At 36.4% G+C, this 22,125-nt stretch overlaps 1 protein-coding gene across 1 annotated transcript in view; it reads left to right on the top strand.

Moving 5' to 3' along the window:
* The window catches only part of COL11A1 (collagen, type XI, alpha 1), a 221,557-nt gene that overhangs the window by 883 nt on the left and 198,549 nt on the right, over positions 1-22,125 (top strand). The window lies entirely within an intron of this gene.

The following is a 22,125-nucleotide window of genomic DNA, read 5'->3' as shown; positions in this document are numbered from 1 at the left end:
GGGTGGGGGCGGGGGTGGGGAGAGGTAAGGAAAGTTCCTACGTGGCACCGCCGCACATTCGGCGACCGGACCTGCTTGGAAGCCCGCGGCCCGGTCAGAACCCCGGGAGGGAGAGCGACCTCGCCTCCCTCCGCCCCCCCTCCTCTGCCCCCACCTTCCCGAAGGGGCGTCCGGCCGAGCGGCCCGCTGGGTGCTGCGGACGCGGCTGGCGGAGGCGCCTCGGAGGCCGGGGAGCCCGGCACGCCAGCGCGGAAAGCGGGCTCGGCCGGAGCGCGGGGAGGACGGGGTGGGAGCGAGGGCGGGGAGGGCAGGCGACGGGAGGAAAGATTGTCGGTCCCGCGGGCGCCGGCTTCGGCGGAAACCTGGGTCTGGCACAGGGCCTCGACGCCAAGGTCTGAGTTCCCTGGTGGGAGTCCGTCCTCCCGGAGGCCGAGCCCGGCTGCCAGGTGTCCGCCTTCCACTCGCGCAGGGGCTCTCGCCTGCCCGAGCAGAGGCGGCGCCGGATTGTTCCTCCGTGTGATTCCTCCCGGTGAATACGGCCGGAGCTCCACTGGGACCGTATCTGAATTTTGAGATGAGTTGTGTTAATTACGTTGAGTCATTCATTTTCACATTTTCGAGGATAAATAAGAAAGCCTTTGAAAGTGGGTCCATCTAAAAGTTCGCATTTTACCTTTGGTACCTGCTCACCGGTTGGATCGGTCAGTTCGGTCAGCAGTTCTGCCCTCTGCTGGTTTTATTTATTATTTGGAATTCAGGCTTCTGCCACAGTGCATGAGGCCTCTTAATGCCCCTCTAACTACAGTGATACTGGAAAAGGACACTTGATTAAGGAAGAATGGATATACCATTTCTTTTCCAGCACGTCACACACACACACACACAGACAAGAGTATTGTAATGGCAGCTATTTATTTAAAAATATAAAAACTGAGATTTTTTTTTTCAGTGACAGATGAAATATAAGCTCAAGTGACACCATTGTATGAATTCAGGGATTATTTCACTGAAGGTATTTGTTTCTTTTCCATATTGGACCTTTCTGTAAATCTCTAAGAATATAAAAAATCAAATATCTACCTTTCTGATGCATAATGTTCTATTTTCAATCCAGCTACGTACTTGAAACACTTTTAAATAAACATCTCAGTACCACATCAAAAAAATGGTGGAAAAATAACTTTGCTTATTGTTATAAAGCCAAGTGATGTGAGAAATAGCAAAGTGTAAGGATCAGATGTTGTTGGGTTTCTGCTTGTTTTTTCTGATGAAAAGTTTTGAAAGTCATACGATAATTTAGATATGCATATTGTAAGATTTGGGTATTTGTTTTTATCAAGTTGCTTTGGTTCTTATTGCTTAATGGGAGGCCAAATATTTACTTAAACCTACTTTTTGTAGAAATTCTTGTCTCCTAATAAACTTCAAAAAGGAAATAATAATGTATTAATGCTTAAAACAAGAACACTGGCTTTCAAGGTGTGAATCACCATATGAGGGAAAAATAAACCCAGTGTCTAGTTCTAATACTAGCCTTTAGATTTGTAGTTGAAACAACGAGTGGTATATTATACCAGTTTCTAAATAAAGGTATTATATCCCAGCATGATACTACGATGTTGATTTCACTGAGGTGCAGTGGTATGATTTGGTTGCTAAACCCAAAGATAATTTAAAATAGAGCCTATTTTCATATAAAATTAAAACATTAAAGCCTTAAAAAGTTCAGGATTAATAATAAAGTTAGACTCTGAAGAACATAATACAGAGGAAGGTTCTTGGATGTGAATGGATTAAAGATTTATTGCTTAACACATAGTCATATTTTACTTTGAAAATTCAAACTATAACTTGGAAATATTTACCATACTTTAAAAAATTTTCAACATTTACTATGATTAGAATAAAAAGTTTATGTGTAATTTTTATAAATATTCAATTACATTAACGTGAGTCTTATGTTTTGTATATTTGCCAATGATTAACATAAATGATTTACCTCAGGAATTTATGGATTTTTGTTTGTTTGGCAGTTAGTCCATTATAGATAGGACTTGGGATTTACCTGGAATATATCGTGGCTACACTATGGTCCTCTTAAGATAGATGGTTTTATATAAGGGTTTTTATTTTTAGTAACAGTTTAAGTAAAAGTTAGCTATAATTGAATACTAAGAAAAATAGTATCTAATTGCATTGTCCTTTTATTAATTAAAATGATATTCAGCCTTTGCCAGTTAAGCCAATACTGTGTCTTGCAAATTGTTGATCAGTTTTGGGAGGAACTTTGTAAGCTAGTCAGCAATCCGTAGTAAGCCCTGCAGGAGTGTTGTTTTGAGTGCCCGGGATCAGCAGGTGAAATGGTGCTGGCTTCCAGAGTATGTGCTAATCCAACCTTGCAAAGAGATCAAATCTGTCCCTTTGGTCATTTAATCAGAAATCAATTGAAAGATCAGATATGTGTCTGATAACAAATGCAGTGTTTGCTAAGATTATTAATACTGTGTCTTTCCGTTTTTTAAATTCAAAATTGACCACGTCCGTAGTAGGGAAACAATGAAGAATAACAGGTTGCTGATGAGAAACACCTTCCTGTATGCTTTGTACACATGGCCTCAGTTCAGGTGGCACATATATGGTCAGTTTACTATAGATTCTTTCACTTAGTTGCCTATTAGTTTTGAAATTAAGTTTATTAATATCTTAAAGTGATAATTTGCTTCACAGTTAATACTGAGGGGCTGCTTTATAAAAGTTACTCTCTAAGAGGTATCTGCATAGTTTTAAACAAAATTATGAAGTTGCAAAATGAGAAATGTATTTACATAGATAGTATGATTGCTTATAATTGAATTACATATTTTTAAATTCTATATCTCTCTCAATTTGTGACTAAAATAGAAGGACCACATTGGTGTACAAGTTACGTTATCAGTAAACTACAGTGAGTCATACAACACCTCTTTTCGAATTTGTGTGTTGGATTTCTATCTGACAAAAATGTGTAAATAGTCACCTTTCTAAAAATATTCTTTCTGAAACAAATTGTCTTCAGTCTGGTTAATTTATTGAGTCACTGCCTATTTAATGATATCAAGGACTCAAATCAAGCTTAGTAGAGAGTGTGTAATAAAAAGCTGAGTTTTTAAAAGAAAAAAGATGTTTAGATGAATTTTTTTAAAAGAGAATGCTAGTGCTAAAGATGATAGAAATTGCTAATCGATCCTACCTTCTTACTTAGTAAATGAGGAAACTAAGACACAAAAAATTGTTAGCTGAATACTCTCATAAAGACATAATCATTATGTCTTTAGGGTATTCAGGGAATATCCTTAGGGTATTCACAGTTTTTCTGAGTGAGACTGTAATAGTGATTAAAAAATCTTTAAATAATAGAAGCCTGAGACTTGATCAAATTACCAGATAGTACTTACATGTGTATGTACTGGAGTTTAGATTAGTGAGAAGGCAGAGTAAGTGAAAATGCTTGATTTAAAGAAAATTGGATAACAAATAGGGTCATAGAATGCATTTTAAAATTTTTCAGTGTCCTAAATTTGGAGAAAGGTAATTTTTGATCATTTGTATACCTAATTATGTGATTGATTCTATAAGATTATCTGTATCAGAGTAGAAGGCATAATAATTTCCAATTTTTTTTTTTTATACATTTGTTGCTGGATTAAGAATGTACTTTTGTATTCTCTCTAAGGTTGTTAATGGAAGACCAGGGTCAACTTTGAATTTTTAAGAAGCTAAGAAAATTATACATTTATTTCAAATAAGGAAAATAATGACAAATTTCTGATATTTTTATGTTAATTTAATTGATTGGATGATATATATCATATATATAATATGGTTTTTATTAATAAGTCAGGTAATCATTATGACCCACTTGATTTGTGTTGTTTAAGAATCTTTTTCCAAATAACTGGTAAACTTGAGGAAAGAAAGGAGAGAACTTAGTAGTGCAAATTCTAATTAAAGTTTTTATTTTGGATTGTCAAAGCATCTGAAACTACATAAATACTTTTTACCTCAGGAATAAATGGACAGTTAATTTATAGAAAATGCTCAATGTCAATGGATTACCATGATATCTGTTGTGCTGTCAACAACTGTGACAAATTCTATTACCACATGTGAGATAGTGAGGATGTAAGGGAGGAAGAATTCAATTTTATATCTCAACATTTATTTCTGGAAGTCCAGTCTTCAAGTGTACTATTTCTACCAAGTTAAGAGTCTTTCTATCTTTAGGGAAAAGCAATACATGTTCTTAGGGTCCTTAAGATGGTACCATGGAAGCATTTATCATGAATTTTTATACTCATGATTAGCTCCAACAATATATATAAACATAGAGTTTTATAAATACTGAGCCATCCGCATCATTTTGTGTAATTGTTAATGATTATGTTGAGGTATTTAAAAGCCAGAATTTTATTGGATCCGAAATAAATTTTTCTTTCCTCCGTACCTTTGGAGAAGTAATTAAGGGCAATTGGTGTAATCGTTAGGACTTCAAGGCAACTGCCAAACTGTGACTGAGAGCTGGTCTGCATTGCTGCTTTTGCTCCTCCACTTCCTTCCTTTAATCATGGGGAAATGTGACCTGAGCTAGGAGTGGTGAGAGGAAACCAAACTTTTTTTTTTTTGTTTTTGACCATCGATGTTTTGTTCCTTAGCAAAGAAGAAACAGACATATACACAGATGTTATAAAGAGTTGCAGTGTTCCCTAAATTCTCTCACTGAAGAGTCAACTTTAAATGCAATTTTCAGCATAATTTTTAGTATACTCTAGTTTTGGACATTTTTCCTCTAATTTATCTTGTAATTTAATTCAAAACCTGAAGGTTTTTTTTTTTTAATTTTAAACTACCTTCTGTTATACATTAGAATGCATCTAATATATTTATTTCTTCTTCTTTCAAAACCCTAGATGATTTTATTTTTATAGGCAAGTATCTTTTTTTTTCCTACTTTCAGATGTGTCAGAATTCAACATGAATAATATTAGCTTGTAGAGAAGATGAAAGACAATTTTAAAGTGATTTAGTGAGTAATATCTATATATCAGTTGCAGTCTTTGGCCTACTACTGAGTTGGCTAGTGGTTCTTTAGACATTGGCTGATCACCAGACCTACTGTTATCTGGTAAAATAAACTCTTTGCTTGCTGCGCATGGAATTAGAGACAGTGCTATTAATTTAGGAGAAAGAACTCAGAGAAAGGAAAGGTTATCATATTTCAGAGTAAGAGACCAGCTTAAATACGACTTGACAATTGAGAACTAAAACAAACCTGTGTAAAAGAGCTCTAGCACAATCAACTTTTGCAATTCCCTCAAACCTTCTTTTTTTTTTTCCTTAAAAAGCAATTCTTTCTTATTTTAACCAAATTTAATTGCTCTTGAATGGCCCTGTACTGTACAGGCAAATGAAGGTCCCTATTCATAGAACTCGAGCGCATAGAGTATCAGTGGAAGCTTCCTTCCTCTGTGTGACTGGCAAACTGACATCTAGGCTTAAAGGAGTGAACCTTAGACCGTGTGAGGCAGCTGGCTTTCCTTCCTCATACAGATTTGCACATACGACTTCCCGAAAGGATCGCTGCCGGAAAGATCCGTAGTTGTAATCCTTGACAAGGCTAATGAGAACTCTGGTGCACTTTCATACCTGGTGCTCTTGGCGAGCTTTGCAGAAAAAGAAGAGCCATAAATATTAAAGTGACATCTTTCCTTTACTTCTCTCTTTGGACTGGAGTCTCACAGTGGAGCACTGCCTACTACCGGTGTCACTCTTGCTTTTGAATGCTAATGAGTTTTGGCAGCACTTCACTGGCTTTGAGGATGCATTTGTGGTCTGAATGGCTCAGCGTGATGTAGAGTGCCTTTCAGGATGCCGCCCCCGCTGTATGTCCAGGCTCCTGACCACCCGTTTCTCACCTCCTCAGTACCCCCCCATGTACTCTGCACTTCATGTTAAACCTCTTGCCTGTATTCTCACCTGTCTTTGAACACTTTCCCTGGAATATCTGTTCTCTCCTCACCCATCTAACAAATGTCTTCTTGTACTTCCTCCTTCAAAATTTAACTCAAATGTCACAGTTCCATAAAACATTCCATTATGTCTCCAGGCAGATATAACAGAGAGAGCTAATACTAAGTGCATGCTTAGTATGTACCAGATTCTGTTGTAAGCTCTTTTAATATAGAATCTTATTTCATTGTGATAATTGTCCTGGAAGTAAGATGATATCAAAATACTTCTTTTATTCATGAGAAAACAGAAAAACAGAGAAATTAATTATCTTGCCCAAAGTCACACAACTAGTAATTGTTAGAACCAGAATTCGAACACAGACAATCTTGCTCCAGAGCCCTTGCTTTCGATCGCTTGTTCATATTTACTTTCTTGGGTGTTCTAATGTTTCTACAGAGCCTTCTAGATTTGTGTTATGATTATGGTTCCCGGGGCCTAACATTAATACACAGATCATTTAGCTGCACCACAGAAAGCATCACACCAATTGTGTGAAAAACTTGAATGCTACCAAGGACAAATATAAAGAAGCCCTGGCCAAGGGTGATGTTATAATTCAGGTGGCTCTTCAGATTGCACTGAAGTTCAGTGATGGAGGCCACATCACTCTTACCATGTTATGGAAAAGCCTAAGCTTCAGTGGTGGTGGAGAACTCAAAGGGAAGTTGCTGGAAGCCATCAGATATTGCTTTGGTTCCTTTGACTAACTTGAGGAGAAGTTGACAGATGTATCCATTGGCGTTCAAGGTTTCAACTGGGGTTGTCTTGATTTTATTAAGTAAAAAAGACCCTGACAGATCACTGCTTGTTCTAATTAGGATCCATTGCAAGGAATGGGGACTGATGTACAGGAGTTAGCTTATTACCTTCAGTATAAAAATGTCAGACTTGATTACCTAAAAGCTATTTGGAATGTACTTAACTGGGAGAATGGGAGAACTAAAAGGTACATGGGTTGCAAAAAAAAAAAAAATCATCATTATTTTGAAAAGTACTCATGTATATGTCAGTCTTCCTCTAGGTCTAGGAAATGCTAGGAAGGTAATAACTGTAATGTAGTTTTATTTGTGTTCCCAGTGTCTACCATGGTCCCAGAATGCACAGTATCTGATGTAGTCACTATTTTGATGATCAGTTGTCTTCTGCCTTTACCCAGCAGACTGGAACAAGATTAAAATCGAGTTAACTTGGAATGGTGGGAAATGAAAGTTTGAGGACCGCCTCGTGTCATGTTGTTAGTAGTGATTAGCTCCCTCTGCCCCTTTTTAACTTACTATAAATGTAAGTAAGTTGGAATTTAGCTTTTTCATCTGGAAAATAGTTTTGCATGTTCTCTGTGGCCGCCCGGATTGCAGAATGGGGGATGGACACAGAAAGAAACACACAGACACACACAGGGACATACAAGACTGAAGTAGTTAATTCTACCAGTCGCTTTATTATATAGTTTTTCTATGTCCGGCAGCTACTTCCTGGCACGTGACTACCTTGGGCGTCTTGAGGAAACACATTTTCATTCCTTCCAGACGATTGCTTAAGGGAAGCAGACGTTTGCATCTTAACTTCTTGTATCTTAACTTCTTTATCTCATTACCGTATGCAGGACAATGAGATGCCTTGGCTTGTTTGCAAGACCCCAGGCGCTTGGTTATCTATCATAAAGCTATCTGTCATGAGGAATAGTTCCGTTTGTCCAACAGGCCATGTGCGGACCTGTTGACCTCTGGCACCAAGGAGAGCACACCCAGTTTCGCTGACTCTGGGCTTAAGCCAATTTGCCCAGGGACGGCCCCTACATTCTCTCCAAAGATGCCTCTGAATATTTGCAGCTCATGATTAATTATATTACCTCTCAAATTGTGTTCTACTTTAAGATAAGAAGTGGTATTTTTGTTTTGACAGCAGTATAAATCATTGTTTCACTTTTCTGTTGCTGAACAAGAAAGGCAAATTTAATGTAAGAATTACAATCTGTAAAAGTGATAATTGGGAATATTCCTGTCACGTATTCATTATTGAACTTTTTAATTTCAGTTTTCTGTGCTATCGGGGATTGTCTGACTTTGCTTAACAACTACAGACATAGTGGCCTGTCTATCTGTATATATTGCGTTATGATTATCTTAATAAACTCATTCTTTCATAGAAACTAATTTGTGTATTATATATATTTGTGTTATTATATTATGAAGTATCATCTTCAAATAAGTGTATAAAGCTTTGAATGCTTAATAAGATTAATAGAGAGTAGTTGTAGAATTGTTTTGAACAAAGTTATATAGTTTTTAAATTTTATTCCTATTTATTGTATATTTTAGTCACACTAAAATCACTAGGACAGGTATCTTTATCTGTTTTATTTAGTGTGTCCAGAGCATCTAGAACAGAGCCTGTCACATACTAGGCATTTGAAAAATCTTTGTTGAATGAAGTGAGGGTGTTGGTGACAGCTCTAATGACTTGTCAATAACCTAACAACCTGACAAGTGATTTGTGGTTATGCTTATCCATTGCTTTCAATGTCTACAGAAATATCTTGAACCTATTTCTGCTGATATTATTGTAATTTCCTGAAAATATCAATCTCTGTTTTACCTGGAAGCCAAGCTATGACCTCCACGCTAAGCATTCTGCCACTCTGCTAAACACTGTTTTTCAGTCAGAATTTTTATGTTATTTCCTCTAGAAATATCTCTCTTCCACCATGAAGACTGGGGCAGTTCGTCTTGCCTAACATCCTAAAGCACACTGTACTCACAAACTCAAATATTTGTCATAAAATACTTTTGATGCTATAGTGAAAGTAGGAAAAGCAGTTTTTTAAAGTTATACTTTATATGAAGTTATGGTCATCATGAACTTGGAAAATATATAAATAAATAATCTTCCTATTTTATAAGAGAGTGCATGAAGCAAATGTGTCTATGTAGTTATAAAATTTGCTGTGAGACAAAGTAGTAACTTAGCATTTCTAAACCTTAGGTGATTGTTCTTGTTATCACCCAAATTATAGCGTCTTTTACAAGAATTACAAATAGTGATTTTTGTTTCTGAGGATTAATATGTTGGACCGTGATCTCTACTTTGATTATTTGAGAGGACAAATTGTTTACTGTTATTCTTTAAGTCTTAAAGTTTTCTTTGGATGAAAGTTATATCAAATAGAGTTTTAAAGTAATCATATCATTAATTAACTATAGTTTTGAATAACATTGGTAGGCTGTTAACTCCTAAAGTTTTATTTCTATCCCAGAGTTCTCCTGAACTCCAGGCTTGCATACTTGACTGCCTATTTGAAGATTCCTAACGACATTTGTTAAGTCATTTCAAATTTAGTATGCCCCAAACTGAATGGCAGAACTTTCCTCCTCAATACTGTTCTTTGCACAGTCTTCTTCATCTCACTTAATGGCAACAAAATCGATCATGATGTTCAAGCTAAAAACCTTGGAGTCAGCTTTGATTCCTTTTCTCTCCTCACCCATATCCAACCTATCAGCAACTCCTGACTGTTCTACCTCCAGAATATGTTCAGAATCTGCCCCAATACTTCATTTCTCAGTCCAAGAGAGCAACATTTTACATTTGGAGGATTGCATCTGATTCCACTCCAGTGCTCCTACAGTCTGTTCTCAACATACCAGTCCCAGTGGTGGTGAAAAAATAAGTTGAATGGGAAATCTCTTCACCTTCCTCTCAAGTTTGTTGTGGACCTAAAACTTCTCTAAAAATTAAAGCCATAAAAAGTAAGTTGGCTCACATCACCCTTCTCTTAACCTTCCCATGGTTTTCCATTTCATTTGGAATAAAATCCAACCTCCTTGAAGATCCCGCAGGACCTATACAGTCTGCTTTCAATATACCCTATCTTTACTTCTCTGACTTCGTCTCTTATATCCTTCTTAGTCCCTTTGCTGGAGATATGTTTGTCTCCTTGCATTTCCTTCAACATTCTGGGCCAGCTATTGTTCTTTGCACTTATTGTTCCTTTTGCTTATAATCATACTCTGCAAAAAAGATCAGGGTAGAGGAGCTGCCTTTGACTTTCCAGACTTTGCCCAAATATCATTTTCTTATTAAGGTCTTTCCTGTTCTTTTTCTTTAATATTATAATCCATGCCTCTGCAACCCTTCCTGTACTCTTTTTGTGATTTATTTTTCTCCTTAGCACTAATCAAATAGTGTAAATAGAAAATAATGATGTGTTTAAATTAAAGATACAGACTTTGTTTTAATGTTTTATATAAAATATAGAATTAGATAAGTTTGGAGAATTAGATAATTATTTAAGCTTTCAGATGTTAGCAGCATCTAGGCCAGATATATCCAATAATTCCCATAGTTTTTATTTCATTTTACCTATTTGCACATAGTTGATATCGCCACCAAATCCCACATAATAAAGCATTTTTCCTATTTGATGGACACCATGGATATTGATCTAGATGTTCTAACAGATTATATCTGTGTAGAAATGGTAATGGGTGTTTACAGTTTGTTTCATTGGTTTAAGACAACAATGGTGATGGTTATCTAGAAAGTAGATGGGAGATATTCCCAGCTACAGAACTAGAAAACAATTATAGACTAGATATTGTCAAAGACATGTATAAATACATTAATATTCAAAGAAAATTTATTTATTGTTCTTAGTCAAGGCTAAATTCAGGATCCTTAATTTTATGTACATTTGTACCTTGAACAAGGTGAGGGTTATAGGAGCCAACCACACATACACTTGAAAATCTGTCTATAACTTTTGACTACCCACAAACTTAGCTACTAATAGCCTACTGTTGACTAGAAGCTTTACTGATAACATAGATTAACACATATTTTGTATGTTGTATGTATATATATTATGTTCTTATAATAAAACAAACTAGAGAGCAGAAAATGTTATTAAGAAGTCAAAAGGAAGAGAAAATATACTTACTATTCCATTCGTTAAGTGGAAGTCGATCATGATAAAAGTCTTCATCTTCACGATCTTTATGTCCAGTAGGCTGAAGAGGAGGAGGAAGAGGAGGGGTTGGTCTTCTTGTCTGAGAGGTGGTGGAGGTGGAAGAGGTAGAGGAGGTGGAAGGGGAGGCAGAAGAGGCAGGCACAGTTAGTGTAACATTATGGAAATACATCATACTTTCTGTCTGACGTTTTTTGCTTTTTCATCTTTATAAAAATGTTTCTATATGGTATCAATTCTTTTCCCTCTGTTTTCTTTAATTTCAGTGTCCGTATTAGAGAAAGGTGCATGTCGTAAAAGAAGTCAAAAACTATTGAATAATCAGAACCCTTCTACCATATTGTCTAATGTCAATTTGTGTTCTAGCATTGCTGCTCCTATGTCTTCTTCCTCATCTTGTGGCACTGGTACAGAAGCACTCGTCTCCATCAATTTGTCTTCTGTTAATTCTTGTGGTGTGGTGTCTATTAGCTCTTGAATTTCTTCAAGATCCATATCTTGAAACCCTTCCCCCCCTTGTTTGCAATCTTTTTCTTAATTTCCTTTCTGTCATAAAACTTGTGAATTCATGCACAATGTCTGGACACAGTTTTCTCTAGCAGGAATTGATTGTTTCAGGCTCGATGGCTTTCATGTCTTTTTCTGGCATCTTCAATGGTGTAATTCTTCCAGACTTTCTTGATGTTCTTTCTATCAGGGTTTTCTTACATAGCATTGACAATCCTTTCCTTAGAGTACTGTGTGTAATGAGACTAAAAGGACCTTATGATTCCCTAATCTAGAGGCTGAAATAGCGTTGTTGTGTTTGGGGGCAAGTAGACCACTTCAACACCTTCGAAGTTGAACTCAGGGGGTTCTGGATGGCTGGGGGCATTGTACAATATTAAAAGAAATTTAAAAGGCAGTTTCTTACTGGCAAGGTACTTTCTGACTTCAGGGACAAAGATAAAACCAATCCAGAAAAAGGGACATTGTTGTCCACGCTTTATTTTTGTACTACCGAAAGACTGGCAGCTGGTGCTTATCTTTTCCCTTCAGGGATCCAGGGTTTGCCAATTTATAGATAAGGGCAGTCCTGATCATAAGCCTGACTGAAGTTACATAAAACAGTAGAGTTAGCCTATCCCTTCCTGCCTTAAATCCTGATGCTCACTTCTCCTCCTTACTAATTAATGTCCTTTGAGACATTTTTCCAGAAGAGGATGCTTTTGTCTGCATTAAAAATTTGTTCAAGCAGATATCCTTTCTGCTCAATGATTTTCTTAATGGTGTCTGGGAAATTATCTGCTGCCTCTTGGTCAGTGGAAGCTGCTTCTGTTATCTTGACATTTTTTAAGCCAAACCTCTTTCTAAAATTATCGAACCATCCTTTGCTGCATTAAAGTCTCCAGCTTTAGATCCTTCACCTACCTTTTGCTGTAAGTTATCATATAATAACTGTGCTTTTTTTTTGAATCATATTCTATAGGTCTATAGGTATGCCTTTCTTATGGCAATTTTGCACCCACATAAAAACAGCATTTTCAATAGAAAATAAAAAAAAGGTATTTTACAAAAAGTGCAAGGTTTTTGCACCCGCCGGTGTAGCTGCAGTGATGGCTTCATGGTTTTCCTTTTCCTTTTTTACAATGGTCCTTATGCGGGGTTCATTTATCTTGAAATGGCTGGCAATCACAGCTGCAGATCTCAATCTATGGTACATATCAAACAATTCAACTTTTTTTGTAATGTTATGACTTTTCTCTGCTTCTTGGGAGCACTTCCAGAACATTAGTGGTACTTCATATGGGTCCCACGGTGTTAGTCAAGGTTTATAGTATTGTACTGAACACAATGAAAAATTCATGAGAACTGCAAGAGATCCCCTTTTCTGAGATACTCAATTTACTAGAGAGATGAACTGCTCAAGCGGCTATGATTAGCATCACAAGGCAGTTTAAGTGAATATTTGCAACACTTGAGCTCCCTGCAATAGCAACAGGAGGTGGCTATGAGATTATTATAATAGTACGGTATGTACTACAGTTAAATTTATGGAGTTATGATTTAATACCACATTTTTGCATTTGCTTACTTTTCTCTCTGCTGCAAATGGTGCCACATATGATCTGTAAGTATGTGCATAAGTTTTGATAAATTTTAGCTTTTTATAAATGGATTTGTGTATATTTTATGATAGTAAACAATAAAATGACTAGTATCTACATATATTTTATGTATTCATTACATACCTTTCTTAATTTTTTTGATATTTCTAGGCTATGTGTTTTGTCTGCGAGTTTTTTCAAATTGTTACAAATATCCAAAAAATTTTCCAATATATTTATTTTTAAAAATTTGCATGAAAATGGACCTGCACAGTTCAAACCCTTGTTCAGGGCCAACCGTATTTCTCATAATCCCTAAATAAGGCAGTATTAAAATTATAAACAGTCAACAATGGGATGTGGATACAATTGATTTTAATTGAGGGCACATTTTTTCCATTTTCCACTTCAGAGTATTTCATGATGTATTTTTTTCTTAACCTTTCCAATTATGAATTTTATTATGCAATTGATTTTTTAAGCTAGTATTTTCATAGAGTTGTAAGAGAGCACATTTACATTTGTTTATTAGCATTCTATTTTCTTTTCTTCTTCTTTTTTTTAGACGGAATCTTGCTATATTGCCTGGGCTAGAGTGCAGTGGCGTCATCTTAGCTCACTGCAACCTCAAATTTCTGGGCTCAAGTGATCTTCCTGCCTCAGCCTTCTGAGTAGCTGGGACTACAGGTGTGGACCACTATACCCACTTAATTTTTAAATTTTTTTGTAGAGACATGGCTTGCTGTGTTGCATAGGCTGGTCTCAAATTCCTGGTCTCAAGCAATCCCTGCCTCGGCCTTCCAGAGTACTAGGATTATAAGCATAAGTTACCACACCTGGCCTAGGTTTCTATTTTCTGAAAAGGTAGTACCAATAGGCTTATTAGGTGCTTGGTTTGATGAAATTAACTATAAAATTCCTAAAACTCCAGGTTATTGGTTTATATTATCTTTGTCCATGTTATTCTCAATTTGATGTTATTCATTGTTCAAACATGAAATACTCGTTTTTTTCAATAATGCCCGTCTAAATCTTGAGCCTTGAGATGCTTACATTTATTTTATTTGTATTATTTGTGTGTATGTGTAGAGAAATATATTAAGTAAACATAGTATTATTAATGGCAATATATTTTAGTTGATTATAGAACATTTTTGGGAAAATTGATGTCTAAATAATATTATGGAACACTTCCCATGTCCAGGAGGATTTAGTGTGAACTATACAACTATAGTGGTTTCTTACGTAATTTACCATTTACTAATACATCTAAGCAGTTAATTTTTCTCATATTTACATTTTTTAACTATGAAGATTGGTTGTAAAATACAAATAAAAAGTGTGGTAATTTCAGCTAAAATGATTCTTTTGGGACATAGAAAAATATGTGATTTTTATTGATATTATTTGTGTCATATCATTGTTTAAAGATGAACTCCTATACCTTTTTAAATACGGGAGAATTTAGGTCAATATGTTTAATTTTCTAGTACTTCCTGTTGGTTTATAATACATGATTGGTATGTGGCATATATGTATTTAAAATAAATGAAAGAATAGAGTCATAGGAAAGAACCTACAATATTAGATTTTTAAATCTCTTAATATATAACTATCAGGGTTACTGTGTTTAAGCTATATATCAATTTCTTTGCAATGCAAAGAAAAAATTATGAAAAGAGAAAAATGCTAGTCATATCAGTGTATTAATGTCAGGTCATACCACATGGTGAGTGGTGAAGATGAAAATATAGATTTGAGGCCCATTTGGTTGTTTAAACTAAGTTCCAGGAAACCTCCTGAGGGTGTATGTATCTGGAATAACATATGAGTATGCTGGAGAGATTGCTAAGCAGTACATAGCTTTCATGGATGATATCTAATGAACATTTTAGAGATGAAAAGTGTTCAGTATTCTACTGTACTGCAAAAAGGCTTCCCAAGGTAGTGGGAGGAAACAGATAACAGGAATCAAGTTAATTATAGCTCTGGGGAGATGTGGATGGCGATCGCTGGGACTGTTAAAGATGTTCAGAAAAGTTGAAACTTTTAGGGAATAATAATTTAATAGGTATTTGTTTGAATATTTATTATGTATTAGACACTATCTGAAGGTTAAAATTCCTTATTGCGTTTAATTCTCAAAATGGGCTAAGTTGAGGAAACTAAGTCTTGGAGCGGTGAGTAGCTTATCCAGAGTCATACAGATAATAAATACTGAATCGAGTTAGAAATTGGGCAGTTCTTACTACAGAAACTGAGTTATTAGTTGTTTATGTGCTTACCATATTATAGTTTTTAGACTCTTTATTAAGAGTCATGATTTTGAAATATAGCAAATTGTAATAAATAGTAATATGTAAATTGTAATAAATAGTCACTTCTCTTTCATCTTTTTTCTGTCAGTCCTATATCCCACTACCACATGCTCAAAGGACCAGCCTTGGCTTTTTGATACTCATTGGGTGCCATAAAGCATTTCATGACTGGGTGGATAATGGTTGAGAACTTTTTCTCTGTTTTATTTTATATTTCTTTCCCTAATGGTATGCTTCTTACATGGTCTGTGATGTGAGGTACAAAGTGAAGATAAATGACTTTCTAGAAGTTGGGAAAGCATCTGTACTAGAAAGGCTACGTCATGCCTGTGTTCTTGTGATACCTGAATCAAACAGTGGACACAACCAAACTTGGACAGCTCTTTGAGTTGTTGGTAAAGGTCACTTCCAGCTCTCTTCTTTCCCTTCTCAGATTGGTGGGAAAGATGCTTCAACTTCTGAGGGAGGATATGGCTACTGCTGTATTCATTTATTAAGCATGTCTTTATTGATCATTTACCGTGCTTCAGCCACTAAGACTTGGAAATATAACAGTGAACATCGATAGCACTGATTTTCACTTTCAGAGGATTTACAGTCTATCAAGGGAGGAAGATGTTAAACAATAAATTACATGCTTAGCAGAGAGAGAGAGAGAGAGAGAGAGAGAGAGAGAGAGAGTGAGAGGAAGAGAGAGAGAGAGAGAGAGAGAACTATTAGGTGATATAAATATGTAACAGGAAAATGATGACCATAATTTAGACACACACTGTGCCTGAGAGCATATGGTCTAGTGCCAGAATGACATAATTAAGCAAGCAAACAAAATAGAATGTGGGGCTATGCATGGGGAATATAGGACACGTGGGATCATAAGAGAGGGTCACATAATCCACCTGGGAGGGATAAGGAAAGATTTCCTAGAAGTAGTCATGCTTAGGTTTAGACGAAAATGTTGACTAGATTTGAATCCAGCATGTTTCAGCCCTGGCTACACATTAGACTCAACTGAGAAACTTTTAAAAATTGTGGATGCCTGTTAGCTGGGTTTGGTGGTACACGCCTGTGGTCCCAGCTGCTCTGGAGGCTGAGGCAGGAGGATCACTTGAGCCCAGGCCTTTGAGGTTTCAGTGAGCCATGATGACACCACTGAACTCCAGCCTGGGTGACAGATCGAGACTCTGTCTCAAAAAAAAAAAAAAAAAAAAAAAGAAAAGAAAAAGTGCATGCCTGGGCTCCCCCCCAGTCATTCTAGTTTATTGGTTCTGTGGTGAGAGCCGGGCTCCACATGTTTTAGTAGCTCCCCAGTTTATTCTAATGACAGGGTTGAAAAATCAGTCAGCTGTCCTCACCCAATCGAGTGAGGACAAATAAAGGGGGCAAGGTACATTTCAGAAACTGAAAGAAGTTTATTCTAACTGGAGCAATAAATTTTCAGGTGGACAAGTGGATAGGTTTTATTGTAGCTGGCTCTCTTGGTGTTCATGGCAGTGAATTCCTGACAGAGATGTGATTTTTCTCCACAGGTCTTCAGCAGCCATGGTGCATTCAGGGAGAGTTTGGAAAACTAAATTTATTCAGTGTTGATATTTTGTTCGCAAGTGTGACTGCTTTCCTTGAACTCTGTGCTCCCTTGCACCTGTGCTGCCACATTTGCTGTTTCTTTCCCTCTTCTCTTCACTAATGAACTCCTATTCGTCCTCCAGGACTCAGCTTCAAGGGTTAGATAGTACATATTTTAGCCCTCGTGGGCCACACTGTCTCTGCTGCAGCTATGCAACTCTGTCAGTGCAGTGCAAAAGCAGCTATGGATATATATAAATGAATGGGCATGGCTATGTTTCAGTAAAAGTATTTATGCATGCTGAAATTTAAATTTCATATAGCTTTTATGTGTCACAAAGTATTCTTCTTTTGGTTATTTTCAACCATTTAAAAGTGTAAAACCATTATTATCTTATGTATCACATAAAAATGGGCAGCAGGGAAGTCTTAGCCTATAGGCATAGTTTTCCCTGACACCATTCTGAGGCATTGCTACAAAAACCAACTCAGTTCTGACAAAAACTCTTTGTGGTAAATAGCTTTGCTATCTTCATTTTCCAGATGTGGAAGCTGAGGCACAGAGAAGTTAAGTAATCCACCCAAATTACACAGATGCTAAGTGGGAGAGGTGGAACTCAGAAGCAGTCTTGCTTGTGATGTAATGCTGCTGTTCATTACTGGTCATGGGAATTTGCAGAGACGCTTGGAGGAGGAATTAGAGATGAAACAGTGAAAGCATTGTGAGATATTAGATGAGCAATCCATGTGGATGATGAAGGCAACAGAGGAGAAAGGATCAAAGACCAGGGATCAAACTGATCAGCGGATGGGTGGTGGCATTCAAAAGGTCGACAGAATACAACAGAAAGTACACAGTAGGACTTCACGAATTTTTGTTTCAACATTAGAGAGCCCTATGAACTTCAGAGGAAGTTGCTTTCGTCTATTTTCACCTTATTGTGTTTTACATTCAACCAACATTCTACATACTCTGTTTCTGTGTATGTGTGTGTACACATGTGTGTATGCCTATTTTCTTCTAGCTTGGGGGGAAACAAGGCAAGGGTACGCAAATAATTAAAACCAAGAATGAAAGGTGCTATAATAGAGGTTAGTGCATCTAATCTATGAATAGCTTTGGGAGATAGGGAATGCTTTCTGGAGAAGATAACACATCAGTTATATTCTACTCATTTTTCAGGTGAGGAAGAGCTAAGTGTTTCAGACAGGGGGGAGTACAAAGGCCCAGAGGTAGGCGAAAGCACATGGTGGTTTCCAGGAAGTCTGAGTTGAGTCTGGATTGAGTATTGAGTGAGGACGGAATTAGGGTTACCGAGAGATAAGAATGGACATGCAGTGAGGGTAGACTGGGAGGATGAGTGGGTGTGTCCAGATTATCAAGATTGTCTATACGAGGAATGTGAATACCTTGTGAAAGTCAGTCCAGTTCTCTGAAGGAATTGAAGCAGCAGAGTGACATGAGATATAGATTTCTGGAAGCTCAGTCAAGCCGTGGCGTGCAGATTGATGGGAAAGAGCATGCAAACCACTTAAATGGCTGTGGAGGAGCAGGCTGGGCACTGATATCCTATTGTCTCACTTAATAAACCTGTAAGTATGCAATAAAATGCAAGAAAATATTACTGAACAAAATATTGTGCCGAACTGGATACATCTGAAATGCTTAATCATGATCTGTGCCACCAGTTGACAACATAGAAACAATTAAAATATTAAGGGAATTTAAGAATTGCTTTGAATAAGGAAATTTTACTTTTTTTGGTATATTATGTTCAGCCATAATAAATTACTGCTTTTAATCTTTAAACAGTTGCAGTTAGCAAAATATAAAAAATAGTTTTTCTACATACGTGGGTATATGTATGCAAAACAATAGAATCTGTATTGTGACAGTTTATTAAATGCTATGACTATGAGGATTATGAGATCAAATAATGAGCAGAATTTCCAAGTGGCTTAATTTATTATTTAGTTTACTTGAAAGAAAAACAATTTAAGACTTGATTAACTAAATTTTACTTTTCTGTAACTTGGTATGCCTTTTTAGAAAAAAAAAATACTTGAAATCTTTATTCTATGTCCCTGTTTTACTATTTTTTTGAGGAGTATGTTCTTGGAAAGGGTCACTGTGTTGAAAGATACTTTGGAGAAAAGGAGAGTTGTGGTCCATTTTATGTGTCACTGACCTGTGCTCAGTCGTGACCATGACCACGGGGCTGCATTCTTTTCTTCACAGAAGAGTTACAGCCTTTATAGCTGTGTCATGTCTGTCCTGGAGTCTTTATTCAATTTTACTTTTGAGAATGGCTACAGAGCAAGAAAAGAAGATAAAATAAGCAGATAAGATGCTGTGGCTTTCAGAAATATTCTTCTTCAAAGTCATTTACATCCTAAAACGAATTGAGTTAAATTTAAAATAAATATAAACATCGGACATCAATTAACTAGCTCAAGATAGTTTTAATATTAATATATGATAGGAATGTTTTGAGTCTATTTTTGCAGCGGTTTAATTTGAGGGTATAGCAGTGAGGGTGGTGAAGTGGAAAGAGCGTAGAGTTGATGTTTACATAAACCTTAAGAGTAATTTTCCTTTGCTGTCTGATTCTCACTTCCCTCCTCTGCACAGTGGGGATAAGAGCACGTGGTTTGAGAGTGTTCATTCCTATAAGGAACTTGGCAGTGACTGGCACATATTAGGCTCTCTGGCCATGCCAGTTATTATAATTATTTTCTTAGTTGTAAGATAAGAGAGGAGAAGACAGTGAAAATGGTCAAATATCACATTGGCCAAAAAAAAATCAGCCATTTATTGCAAACAGGAAAAATATCTTCTCAAATACCGTTATAATTTTATAACTCAGGCATGCTGCGTGATACATTGGCCTGCTCTGGATGCTTAGTTTATTTTTGAATACAGATAGACAGCCAACAGAATAAGTACAGCAGGCCTTGAATAACATTGCTTTCTTCAACATCATTTTCTCATAATATTGATTAAAAAAAAAGATTGATTCCCAGCCTGGGCCACTATCTGTTTAAAGTTTGCTCTTGTCTGTGTGGGTTTTCTCCGGGGACTCTAGTTTCCTTCCACACCCCAAAGATGTGCAAGTTAGGTGAATTAGCTTGTCTCCATGATCCCAAGGAGCGAGTGTGGGGGTGTGTGTGTTGAGTGTGCCCTGTGATGAAGTGGTGTCCAGGGGAGGGGTTCCTGTCTTGCATTCTGAGCTGCCTGCACAGGCTCCAGCCACTTTCGACCTGGAACTGGATTAAGCAGATTGGAAAATTAATGAATGAATGAATGAATAAAAATTATTGTCAAATAAAAATGTATAAACTCTACAATAATCATCCAAATGCTCGACAATAGCGGATGTCTGAGAAAAGCACTCAGTGAGCCACCACGTTTGTGACTGTTTCTGAGCTGCGTGGTGGTAGGAGGAGCTCTTCACAATTTTCACTTTGCAAACATTCATTCCTTGATTTAGCCCGCCACCACTATGACTGCCGTCACTCACTGATTCACCAGAAATTGAGTAATTATCTTACTTGTTCTTATTACTCTTTCTTAAATGTATGTGTAATTCACATTTAGTTCATTTCTAAAATTAGAAGTGTCTTGGGTCTTTGTTTAGAAGTTCGGTGATGTTTTCGTGATGAGAAATATGCCATAGGAACTTACGTCTTGTTTATATCTATTACCCTGTCGTAAAATTGGTTTCATTAAAGTCTTTTCACCTGACGTCACAGTTTCCAAGAACCTATCCATGATGTTAAGTGAGGCCTTCAAGCTCTATTGGGTAATATGGGTTCTAAAGTTTGTTTTTGTAACAATACTTGCACCACATTGTTCATGCCTTGACTTGTTTAGTAAATTAAATAGGTATGTAATTATGGACCAGGGAATTTGCGGGTCTATAAAAATCAAGTTTGTTCTTTTCTATCTGGCATATTTCAGTGTAATGTTTTCAGGGTTCATCTATGTTGTAACATATGTCAGGACTTCTTTCCTTTTATGAATGAGTAATTACATCACATATACCACATTTTGTTGATCCATTCATCTGTTAATGGGAACTGATGGGAACCTGGATTGTTTCCACATTTGGCTATTGTGAATATTGCTGTGGGGAAGAAGGGTGTGCAACTATTTGGTCAACTCCCAGTTTTCAATTATTCTGAATATGTACATAGGAATAGAATTGCTGGGTCATATTGCACTTCTATATGATTCCACTTAAATGAAATTTCTAGAGTGGGCAACTTCGTAGAGATAGAAAGTAGATTGCAGGTTACCAGGGACTAAGAGGAAGGGGGAATGGGTAGTTACTGCATTATGGTTACTATATTTCTGTTAGAGCTGAAGAAAAAGTTTTAGAAATAGTGGTAATTATCATACAACATTGTGAGTGTAATTAATGCTATTGAATTTCCACTTAAAAATTCTTAAAGTGGAAAAATTTATGTTATATATATTTGCCACAATTAAAAAAATTAAGTGTAATATGCCCAAAACCATTGAACTGTACCCTTTTAATGAGTGATTTATATGGTCTGTGAATTGTATCCCAATAAAGCTGTTTATACGAACTGGTCACATTTAAAAGAAAAAATTTAAGGTTTCAAATTTATTTTATATTGACCACTTCACAGTAGCTGGAAGTAGCTGGAATGAATTGATTGGGAAATTTATGCTTCCACCAAAAAAATAGGCCTGTGTTACATACATTAAGGCTACATACAAGTGGGGGGAGCACAATTACTTGATTACTCATCTCTAGGGACTTTTGATATAATTGCGAAACATTGGAATAATGTCCATGAAGTAACTGGCAAATTTAGAGAGTAAAGATCAGCAAATTATATATAGACACATACATGTATACATATACCTTCACACATATATACATACTTTTATATATTCTGTGCATAACTAACATAGGAAAGCACTCAAAAAAAGACATTATATTGTGCTGCCTGTTATTTTTTAACATCTTTCTTTCAACTTCCCTTCGTGTATAAAATATGGCTTGGTAACTGCACATTTTATAATATATATAATATTAATTGTAAATTTGAATCTTCAAAATCACCTTTGTTTAGATTATAAATAATTGAATAGCAATTTTATTAGAAAATAATG

The sequence above is a fragment of the Propithecus coquereli genome, unplaced genomic scaffold (assembly GCF_000956105.1).
Source record: "Propithecus coquereli isolate 6110/MARCELLA unplaced genomic scaffold, Pcoq_1.0 Scaffold45, whole genome shotgun sequence".
NCBI classification, from domain to species: Eukaryota; Metazoa; Chordata; class Mammalia; order Primates; family Indriidae; genus Propithecus; species Propithecus coquereli.
The sequence above is the reverse complement of the archived record's forward strand: the minus strand, read 5'-3'. Positions and strand labels throughout refer to the sequence as shown.